The sequence below is a fragment of the Callospermophilus lateralis genome, unplaced genomic scaffold (assembly GCF_048772815.1).
Source record: "Callospermophilus lateralis isolate mCalLat2 unplaced genomic scaffold, mCalLat2.hap1 Scaffold_408, whole genome shotgun sequence".
Taxonomy (NCBI): domain Eukaryota; kingdom Metazoa; phylum Chordata; class Mammalia; order Rodentia; family Sciuridae; genus Callospermophilus; species Callospermophilus lateralis.
This window is the reverse complement of record NW_027514360.1, coordinates 306949-318261: the sequence shown is the minus strand read 5'-3', so window position 1 is coordinate 318261 and position 11313 is coordinate 306949. Positions and strand designations below refer to the sequence as shown.

The following is an 11313-nucleotide window of genomic DNA, read 5'->3' as shown; positions in this document are numbered from 1 at the left end:
CACATTATTAATGAGGAGACAGGGGTTCAGGGAGATTAAGTACAGGAACTTGTCCAGGATCAGTCTTAGGGACAACAGTAGGACTTGAACCTCAGTCTCAGTGTCTCATGATCCTTTCACGTTGCTTAATGGAATTGACTAAAGATGGTTTTCTGGCTTTTATAGACTAGCATTTATTCTCAGCCCATTCTTCCTTTGTGAATGAATTCATTCAGTTTTCATTTATGTATTTAACAGTCATGTTTTTTAAGTATGCCTACTAAGTGCTAAGGGTGGAACAGATGACCAGAAGAGATCTGTGACCAGGGTGGTGGGAACGGTTATCCCAAGTCAAACAGCTAATAAGCAGTAAAGCCAGAATTTGAACCCAGGCAGGAATACACATCATCACACTCTGCCTGCAAAACCCAGACCATCACCCTGGACTCTTGCTGTCCCCTACTGTGAGCACTGTTCTCTGGGATCATGTCTCATTTAAAGCCATTCTATTGGGTGTCTGTAAAAGTACTTTGGGGTAATGAGGTCAAAAATCTGTGATCCGGTAGAATTTCTTCCTTTGCACTTTGGGAAGATGGTACTGCTATAATGCAGTCCTGAAGAAGCCATCCTACGGTAAAGAGAATCCCTGCAAATGGCAACTCACAGGAGGGGGAGTTGGGCCTCCACAGGCAGAGGACTAGGCCTCAGGCCATGTGGTCACCTGGCAGCTGGGAGAGATGCCACACACCTTCATCATCACTGCCGCATCCTCACCCAGAGCCAGGCAGTCCCCAGGTCCTGGAGTTTCTCCTCAAACCCATCCACTTCTCCAGCTACCCCTGTCACTGCGCTGGCCTAGGCTGTCATTTTTCACCTATGCAGCCTCAGTGCCGCTCCTCCTCCTTGAACTCCAACTTCCCTTCTGCTTCAACAGTGCACATCCCGCTTTAACCTCACATTTTAACCCATTAGGTGTCCCCCGTTGTCCTGAGGATGAAGTGCACACTCCCTAACCTGGCCTACCAGGCCCAGCCCAGTCTGCTCCTGCAACCCGGGGGCCATGTCTTGGGCAACTCAGGTGTTCATGTATTTTCTCACCTCTGGACCTTCATAATACTGTTCCTGCTGTCTCTTTAGAAGAAGAAAAAAAGAAAAGACAGTACACTTACCTGTCTGTCTCTCCTATTAGATTGGTGGAGCCAGACTTGAAGTACCTGGATCTCCTTAGTGCCAGTAAAGGCTTTGGCTTATATCAGCACTTAAAGTTAGTGAGTAGAACATAGGGAAGAAATGGATGCAGGCATTGTAGGCAAACAGGGCTAACTGAACACAGCACTATAAACCACATGATCTGTCACCCTGCAGATGGCTTGGTGGACTGCGTGGACCCTGAATGCTGCCTCCAGCCCCTCTGTCATGTCAACCCGCTGTGCCTGGGCTCCCCCGACCCTCTGGACATCATCCAGGAGACACAGGCCCCTGTGTCCCAGCAGAACCTACACTCCTTCTATGACCGCATCAAGTTCCTCGTGGGCAGGGACAGCACACACGTCATCCCCTGGGAGAACCCCTTTGATGGAGGGTGAGTCCATGGGCCCAGCTCCAGTGGAAACTCTCTGAGGGAGAACCAAATCACCTCCAGGGCTACTTTTGGGTGGGAGGAAGCCAGAAGGGTGGGCCTCAAAGGTTCCTGATGGAATGTCAGAGGAGGCAGAACAGCAACCTCAGTATCCACAGAATTTTTATGAGCAAAGTTGTGTTGCTCCTGCTGGGTGATAGATGGAAAGAGTGAAAAATCAAAGGTCCAAGGGGAAGCTTGGATCAATACCCACTTTGCAGTCAGCTCTTCCTGATCCTGTGGTCTCCAGATGAGCTGAAGGGTTTTGACACTGCTCACCCTCCGAGCTAGCTTCCAGAAAACTTTGTTAGGCTGAGGGAGGGGTGCATCTGCTCTGCCCCAGGGCCACATGCCCACGTGTTCTTTCCGTTTTCCGGTTGTGTCATCTGTTGGACAGTTTCTTACTGAGATGTATTCTGTGCCAGGTTGCATGCTGGGATCACAGAGATGAGTAGAACAGTCTCTGCCTATTGGTCACTCACAGTCCACTGAGGGATTAAAAATATGGGGGAACAGTTACAGTATACTTGGCCAAAAATATGTGCCTAGGTTACTCTGGTGCAGAGAGGAGGAGGTACGTTGAGGTAGGCGGAAGACCAAGACTTAAGATCCAAGTCTTAAAGTTGTGATATAGTTAACAAGGAAAGGGAGGGAGGGGGTTCCAGGGAGAAGAAAGAGCTCATGCTAAGACCCTGAGGCATGACAGTAAACAGGAGCAGCAAAAAACATCCTCTGCTCCCCAGGTCAGGACAGTGAACCAGGATGAAGTATCCAAGAGGGGAAATTTATAATAAATTCTTTTGAAAGTCTTCCAATGTAGGGAAGCCTCATAGATGCAGAGCTTTCTCTGCAAGTCAGCACAGTTAATTTAGCAATTAGACTGTGTGCTTCTATGTTCATGATTTCTGTGCCAGAGGGTCGCTGTTCTTGGGGGACAATGGAAATTGACAAGGGTGGGAACGGGGACATCAGCAGAGCTTGGTCACTGCTTGGGTGTGAAGGGTGCTGAAGAGAGGGGCCTCCTCATGGAGGCCTAGATAGATGATGATCTCTCCACCAGGACAAGGACCTGAGAGCAGGAGCAGGGTGGGAGTGAGTGACAACCTCCACTTTAAGCAGGGGAAGGACAAAGAGGGACAGTAGGACACAAGAAGAAATATCTGTCATTTTAAATAATTCTGGAGCTCTTGCAGAGGTTAGGACCTAAAGTTCTTGCTTTGGGAAACCATCAACAACAGGCAGTGGTTGAATGTAAGAGCACATGAATGAATGCTTGCTCCAGGAGCACGTGTAAGAGCTGGGGTGGCAGAGACTGAAGAAGGAGCCATGAGAGCCCCCTGTGAGGTGGCTCCTATCTTCCCAGGTAACTGGAGACACCAAGGAGAAGGCCTCACTCCTGTACATGATGGAGCCAGGATGCAGGCTAGTAGGTCTGTCAGCCCCAAGAGCCTACCCCTTTCCACTACCCCAACTCGTCCTTGCAAGGAGCATGGCACTTGGGAAAAGTGAGCAGGAGAGTCCTTTGAGCCTAGCAAGGGGGGGCCAACACACATGTCACACCTTTAAAGGTGTATTTACAGTGCACACCCTTCCACCTGGCCCACGCATATGGAGGACCTGAGGAGGGGGTGACCTTTCACATTCACAGGGCCAATCAAGTGGTGGATCCAGGGGCAGAAAGAGTGAAGAGAAATTATTCATTTATCTTGGCCAGAAAATCACACTGCGGATGAGTAGCAAAAGCAGAAGTCAGCTCCAGATCATTGTTTATGTAGCTGTCACCTTCAGTTAAATTACAGACACTCTGAAAGCAGGGACCATTCATCTCTCCAAACCTGTAATACTTCAGGCAAGGCCCAGAATATGATATTTGCTCTACAAATGAATAGATAATAGAAGCTTCCAGAATGTTACTGTAAAAATTCCTTTTACCTAACATTTGTCTAAATCATTATGTCTCTGCTTCTCACCAGAGGATGTAGATTCAGGAGAGACAGCTGTCTGTCACTTAGGATCCTCAAACAGACTCTATGTAAAACCAACCGAGGTGACTAATAACCTAGAAACATGAAGCACCAGATGCCCTTCTTGTTAGGCCATCTATTTGGTGTCCTTGATCTGTGCCAGAAGTACAGAAGCACAGTTGGGGTAAAGTCAAGTCGGTTAGCAAGTTCAAGTCATTGATGTTTTTCCTCTGAGGTAGGGGAGTGGGGTCTAACAGGAACAGCCCAGCATTTCAGCCCTGGATTTACCTCCCCTAGCTGTGTGACCTTGAGGAAATGATATAACTCTTGTACAGTGGCCTCTAGCTATGAGTTGCAATAATAGTGACTACTTACATAAAAGTTACATCAGAGACCCCTTCTAGTGCATCTTTATTAACTAAAATAAAGCACCTAAACCAGGACTGAGTATTTCGCAGTGGTTTTAATAGTGGCAGCATGTCACAGTGAATATAGCACAAGCTTGGAATCAGACAAATCTGGTTCGAAAGGATTTCCATCTTCTGTGTGACCTTAGGAAAATTCCTTAACTTCCCAGAGCTCTGGTTTCTTCAACTGTAAGATTGGAGTGATAAATTCTATATCACAGTGTTGCTATGAGCATTAAATGGGAGAAAAATTACATAAAGGCTCAACCTAGTACCTGCCACACAGAAATATTTGCTAATTACAAGATGATGATGGTGGTACTGCTGCTGCTACTGATGATGGTGATATTAAAATGAGTTTCCAATTCCACTTTCTTAATTGGAAAAAAGACTTGATACTAACCTGCCCTTCAGTAGAGTCCAACAGTCATCCAGAGAAGGGCCAGGTTTAGACCATTGAATCATTATTTGAGGAAGAAAAAAAGGCCACATTCTTCCCAGTCAGCTGTCAGCAGGGCCCTTGTTAGAGAGGAATCCGGAGGCACTTCTCCTGAGAGTGGAATTTCTGATGGACAGGCAGACCTGACTCAGTGCCTGTGTGTGACAATAACAAGGCCTGTATCTGAGGGACAAAACCCTATATCCTCCTACACCCCATATGCTATGCAATAATGTCTGGGATTCCATTTAACGGGCTCCAAGATGCAGGATGATACTGGATACCCAACAGCACTCCTGAGACCGTCAGGAAAGATGAGCCTTAGAGGTGGAGTCCTTCACTCTGTAGATTCCCAACCATGGGTCAGGTTCAGGGAGTCTCTAGGGTAAGGAATTCAAGCCCAGGCTTTAGAACTGACTGGACTACCCTTCAGTGGTAGATGCCAGAGGGCCAGCTCTCAGAGTCCAGGATGTCCTCAGAGGCTGGGCAGGAGGTTCTCCAAAGAGACACATGATACCAGGAATTACATGAGGTGGCAGGAGTCCCATGTTCAGTACCTCCACTGGTGCCAGAGGTGAGGGAACAGGGACGGTCTTGGGGAGGGATGGGTAGCATCTCTTGGGATGTGAGGGCCCCAGTCAAGCACAGGGTGCTCTGATCCAGCTGGCCTTCATGGAGGAGACCAGAGGCTGACTCAGAACAAGACAGAAGTACTGCCAGGTAGACTTTCAGTGAGGACAGCCTCCATCAGAGACCCATTCTAGTGCATCTGTGTCCCTAGAGCCCAGCATGAGGCCTGGCTCAGAGCACACACTCAGGACAGGTATCATGAATACAACAGCTCTGACATTCTGACCCTGCTGTTCCTTGTTGCCATATAAAGTGGCAGAGGTGCAATGACCTCAGCTGATCCAAGGTAGAAAGGGACATATCAGGCATGGGTATCACTGTCACCAGATGAAGTAGCTTGAATACTATTTTTCTCTCCTGGCCTGGGTGCCTGGGCATTTGCCGGATGAAACACCTGTCTCCCCTGCAGTCATGGGCAGAATGCAATGAAAGGTGCCTACTATTAACACTAAGAAGAGAGGATAGTAGATGGTGGCTCAGTGGTAGAGCGCTAGCCTAGCATGTGTGAGGCACTGGGTTTGATCCCCAGCACCACATTTTTTAAAAAAAAACTAAATAAATGAAGGGGGAATAAAAAGACTAAGGGGAGAGGCCCCTGAGGTCAGAAAGTAGAAAGAGGATCTCCAAATGGATTTTTCAAACAAAAAAGACAGGTAAGAGACACAGACTGTGGGGTTTGGGATCTGCTCTCAAGGTAGAGCAACTCTGTTAGTCATGGGGCAGACATCACCTTAGTGAATAGCTACAGATTGCCCATGCTGGACAAGTTAGCAGATCATAGGAAGAGGGATGACAGAAGAACCACCCCAAGTTATTTGAATATAGGTTCAGAGAATGTTTGAGGACATATTGGTCTAAGAAAAAAAATGAGATGTCAGCAAGCCTCACTGGGCTCCTTCAAGGATACCAGCTCACTCAGGCAAGCAGGTGGGTATGCACAGGGATCGAGGAGACTCAGCTGATATTAATCCCAAAGGGAAAAGACTCAAGGGGTGAAGGGAACATCAGAGAAAGGAAGGAGGAAGAGATGGTGTCCTGTAGAGGGGATCAGATCCTATGAGGAGAGACTAGGTAGGCTTGTAGAGGGACAGAACCACCAAAACTTTGCCCCAGGAATGGAGAAATAAGACCTGCGTATCACCCCATTTCTTTGGGGGCCCTTCATGGGTCTGTTCCTCTTTTGTCACTGGATGCTCAGTGCCAATGGAGGGGTTGGTGCAGAGTGAGCCGCAAGGAATGATAGAGTGGATCAAGGAGCCAGTCAGACTCTGCTGGGAGCCTGAAGAGAAGGAGGGACAAAGTGCTCAGAGCTCAAAAGTGGAGCCATGTCTCCAACTGCAAATGCCTCTCCTTGAGCCCACACATGGGCGCTGCCTCCAATGTGGTTTTGTTTCTCAGCACACAATACAGGGCAGCCCAGGGCAGACAATAGCAGATGTTGGTTGTTGAAAATTAATGAAGGAATGAAGATTTCAGGCAGCCTATGGCTTGGACCTGAGACAAAGATTTCAGTGAGAAGGTTGGCCATTAAAACATTATTTATTAAAATACAGGTCACAACAACCCATTAGTGCATCATGAATTCAACTTAGTGGGTTGAAACTACTTTTTTTTTTTAAAGTAAGTTTAAATGGAATGGGGTAGAACGAATGGAAAATATGGAAAATGGAATGGAAAATGCAATTCTGTAAAAATATATATTTCATCGAATATTTTGGTGGAGGTGGTGGTGGTGGTGGTGGTGGTAGTGGGGTGTGTGTGTGTGTGTGTGTGTGTGTGTGTGTGTGTGTGTGTGTTATGGGATAAACTGCATTGCTTACTGGATTTTAGCCACACCAGGATTTACAATTTCATTACAAATTAAGGAACCAGCATGTGCAACAACATGACTTTCCAGGATAATCAGAGAATGAGAGAATTTTAATGGAACAGGTGGATAATTATGGTGATATTATTTTATAAAACAAAAGTCAGGAGATATGTTCTAACATTTGAGATCAAGACGGGCTTAGGGGTTTGGGGCTTATGGTCATTGTAAGCAAAGGGAACACATGGGAGAAAGAGGAACATATGGGAATAGAAGGCTAGGGCCATTTAGAGGCAGGAACTCAGAAAGATCTGATCCTCCTCACCTGTCCACAAACAGGGCTAGCATTTCATCTTAGGATTCGAAATCAACTCTAAACAGAAGTTAAATAACCTTGATGCCATGGAAGCCTTCAGAACTTCTTTCATGGCCTTTTTAAAGGCACAAAGTTCCTGGGAACTTTGAAAGCAAGAGTTTGCAAGAGGAAAAAAAAAATCATGAAAAGGAGGAAGAAATAATCACATCAATGATCTCATTTTTTATTGGCCCACTGCAGAGGCAACCCATACACCAGTGCCAGTGGCACAGCAGCTACAAAGGGCATTTGCTTCCCCATCCCAAACCCCCATCCCCCCTGCCCCAGGCCTTAGCCTTCTGAAAGCTCTGGGAGAGACCAAGCAGTAGAGATCATCTAATGGACTTCAAATAAACACCAACTTCCTGACAGCTGGCCTCTAGGTGAGTTTATTATTGAATTACACTCCTGCATTTTCAGAACAAGCTGAGCTGACAGGCCGCCCCATCAGTGTAAAAAAAAGAAAAAGAAGAAGAGAAAAGAAAGGCAATGATAAATCACCTGATGGAAGATGGAAGGAGGTAGAGATCATGCTTCCTCCAAAATGTCAGCCGTTATATATTATTCATGTTGGTTTTTTAAAAATCCCTCCCCACATTGAAATGAATGTCCATGATGATAAAGCAGCCAGATGAACTCAGTTGAGGATTCAGGCAGTGACTTGCCACATCATCATGATGAGCAGCTCACAACTCCTCCTCTGTCACTTGATCAGACCTTTATTGATTTCAAAAACGAATTACAATCCCTGTTTGTTTTGTAACTTAGGCATTTCCCCCTGTCCATCACAGGAAGCATTAGCAGAGCATGCTGTGGTGACACAGAAACAACCTGGGGTTTAGAGAGAGAGGACCTGGATCAAGTCCATGGGCAAGGGAGGCTGAGTTTCCTCCTCTATAATGTGGAGTGACTAATTTCCACCCTACCGAGTTGTTCTGAAGATTAAATAAAATACGGTATCCAGAAATACAATGGCTGGTACATAGCATCCACTCAGTAATAACACCTGACATTGACCATGAATGTGCTACGCGTCTGGCATTTTTGAAATGCTTTGTAAATTTCGTAAGTAGTGATATGTCTTAAGTCTTCCCCAGGCCATAGGATACTGGGATGGTATTTTTCACCCTTGTTTTAGAGCAATAAATACTGAGGCACAGAGAAGTTCCATCACCTGGCCAAGGTCAGAATGGCTTGCAAGTGGCAGAGCTAGCATGAGAAGCCTTGCTCCACTGACACTAGAGCCCGCATGCTGAGTGTCTGTTCTCTGTTGCATCTGCATGCTCCCAGCTCAGTATCCTCATTCCACAATCTATACAGTGTGGTTCTACTGCACCCTACATTCCCCAGGTGGTCCTAACGGTACAACATAACATACAGTCAGGCTTCGGGCTGAGGAGAATTAGCTCAGAGTCAATAGTCTAAGCTTCAAGCCCAGCCTCACTATTTGCTAGCTGTGTGGCCTTGAACACATCTTTTAATCTCTCTGTATCTTGATCTTCTCCTTTATCATATGAGTATCCTAATCCATTCATCAAGGAGATGTTGTAAAGATTAAATGAGATATAAAAAACATTTAGGTATCAGGGCAGTAAGTTTTCAGTAAGTCTCAGCGGCCATTATTACTAATAGCAATAGTGTTTGTATTAGCATCAGCAACAGCATTCATATTTATGTAGGTTTTAGTGGCACCAGGAGAACTGAGAGGAAGTGGGAATCTTCAGTGGCAGCATAAGCATAGTTAGGTAATTGACACAAATGTCCTAGCCCCATGGGAATGGGCCCCTGAGATCATCAGTCCTGCGTGGAAGAAAGTCTAGAGAAAGGTGAAGGCTAGAGAGAGCCTTGGCCCAGCAAGTTAGTAACTAGTCTGAGTCCTGAAGACCCTGGAGTCCTAAATGAGAGTTTTTATTTCTCAAACTGTAGTTCTGGTGTTTGTAAATCAGTGTATTTCCATCAGACACTGATGAACTTTAAGTAATAAGTTAAAATATTTGGAGAGCTATGCTTCACATTAATAATGTCCTCAGTGGAAGGTGTAGGGTCAGGGCCTACAACTCCCCTGCCTCCCTGGCCTCCCAGAGGCATCAAGAGTGAGCTGAGTGAGTCCCATAGTGGGGTTCTGTGACATGGAGAGATATGACCTCTGTGTAGCATTGTGGCAGAAGCCAGAGATTCCTCTCTGCTTGCCTCCCATGCCCTCTGCTTCTTCCTCCCACCATGTTGGGGCCATGTGAGTGCACCCTGGTCTAACTCTGCAGGCTTGCCACAACCAGGGGCTCACTTCTCTGGAAACATTGAAACATGTGCTGTGAACAGCTAAGGACTCAATTCTTATATACACCTTTGCCCCCCAAAAGAAATTATTCCTAAAGATTTTCTGTGGGAGAAGACTCAAAGCATCAGCAGTCAGCACCTTGTTGTCCCCAGGCTTGGGTGGCTGGAGCTACAGCCTGGAAACTCACATTCCCTCAATGCCTGCAGGATCTCAGTAGCCACATTAAGCTAGGAAGCCACAGAGCAATGGCTTCTGGGCTCTCCAGGAGGCATAGCCTATGGTCCCTAAGCACACTAGAAGTTGCTAGGCTATCTTGTCATCGTGTGACCCTAGGTGGTGTCAGGGTTCCAAGGCAGAGTTGGGGGTGCTCCAGCTTCAACAGGTGATGAAAAGAAGTACTGACCCCACCCCACCCCCACCCCCTGCAGAGATCAGAGATCACTTCCTCAATTGTAAATGAGGAGTCTGGACTCAGTCACACTGAAGACCACTCTGCTTAAAAGTTGTACTCCTCCTATCAATCTGAAGGAATCTCTGGATTTCCTCTTTCCTCTTCTGAAACATACACACAATGGTCTGAGGGGCTAAGCTTTTTTGTAAGCATCCCTCTAATGTGTATTCCATGTATCCAACAAGTCACCTGGAAACTTCTGGTGGAGTCTAACCTGAGCCAATTCCAGTGGAAAATCAAGAGTTGGGCATGTGGGCAGAGTCTGATCCCCTGTCCTAACTGTGGGGTGTCTTGGTTACCATCATATTGGAAGGACTTGTTAGCACCATTTTTATTCTTACTAGCTTCAGGTTCAGTATGAAAGGATTTCTTGGCAATCAAAGTATATTCTAGGATATTGAATTTTTCAAAGCTAGGAACTGGATCTAATTATTTTTGTTGTTATTTAACAAATATTTATGGATCCTCTGCTAAGAATACAGTGAAAACAAAACAGAAATAGGTGCTGCTGGACAGGAAACTGAGTTGGAGCATTACATGGAGAACTGTGAGGCCAGTCAGAAGATCTCTTAGAAGCTGCAGAGTGGAGAGTGGAGTCACCCCCACCCCAGTGTTGGTAATTTGACAGGCTGTCAAGTGGGACTTCCCATCTGGACTAAGGTAACAATCTACAAGACTTTGGATAAATTGTGGTGGAAGCTTGAAGAATCCCATTTAATCAGCAGGAGTTTACAGAAAACATTTTAAGGGTTTGTACAAGTCAGGCATATAAATCCATTTAAAGTATATCATGCAAAGGAGTGATTTACATAACCAATAACAGCATGGAGTAGCAAATGTTTTCAAGCAGAGGAAGATCACCATTATTATTTGCCACCTCAACTTCAAGTAATTTTTCTAGTCTCCTGAATACCAGCTTAACTCATTAAGTTCCAAGTTTTTAATTCTACAGATATTTCAATGAGATAGGAGCATTAAATGCAAAAAAAGTACATGTATAAAGACACGAATTGGTGTGAGCATACTTTATATATAAAGATATGAAAAATTGTGCTCTATATGTGTAATAAGAATTGTAATGCATTCTGCCATCATTTATTTAAAAAAAATAAATTAAATTAAAAAAAATAGGTTGGGGCCTGACATGGTGATGCAGACCTGTAATCCCAGCTGCTAGGGAAGCTGAGACAGGAGGATCACAAGTTCAAAGCCAGCCTCAGCAATGGCGAGGCACTAAGCAACTCAGTAAGACCCTGTCTCTAAAAAAAATACAAAATATGGCTCAGTGGTCGAGTGCTCCTGAATTCAATCCCTGGTACACCCCCCACACATACACCCCCAAAAAATAGGTTGGGAATCTAGAATTTATAAGTCCTTCACCTGTT

At 45.6% G+C, this 11313-nt stretch overlaps 1 pseudogene; it reads left to right on the top strand.

The window, feature by feature from the left end:
* Positions 1-1325: 1325 nt before the first annotated feature.
* LOC143386551 (teneurin-4-like) overlaps positions 1326-11313 on the top strand; it is a 183576-nt pseudogene continuing 173588 nt past the window's right edge.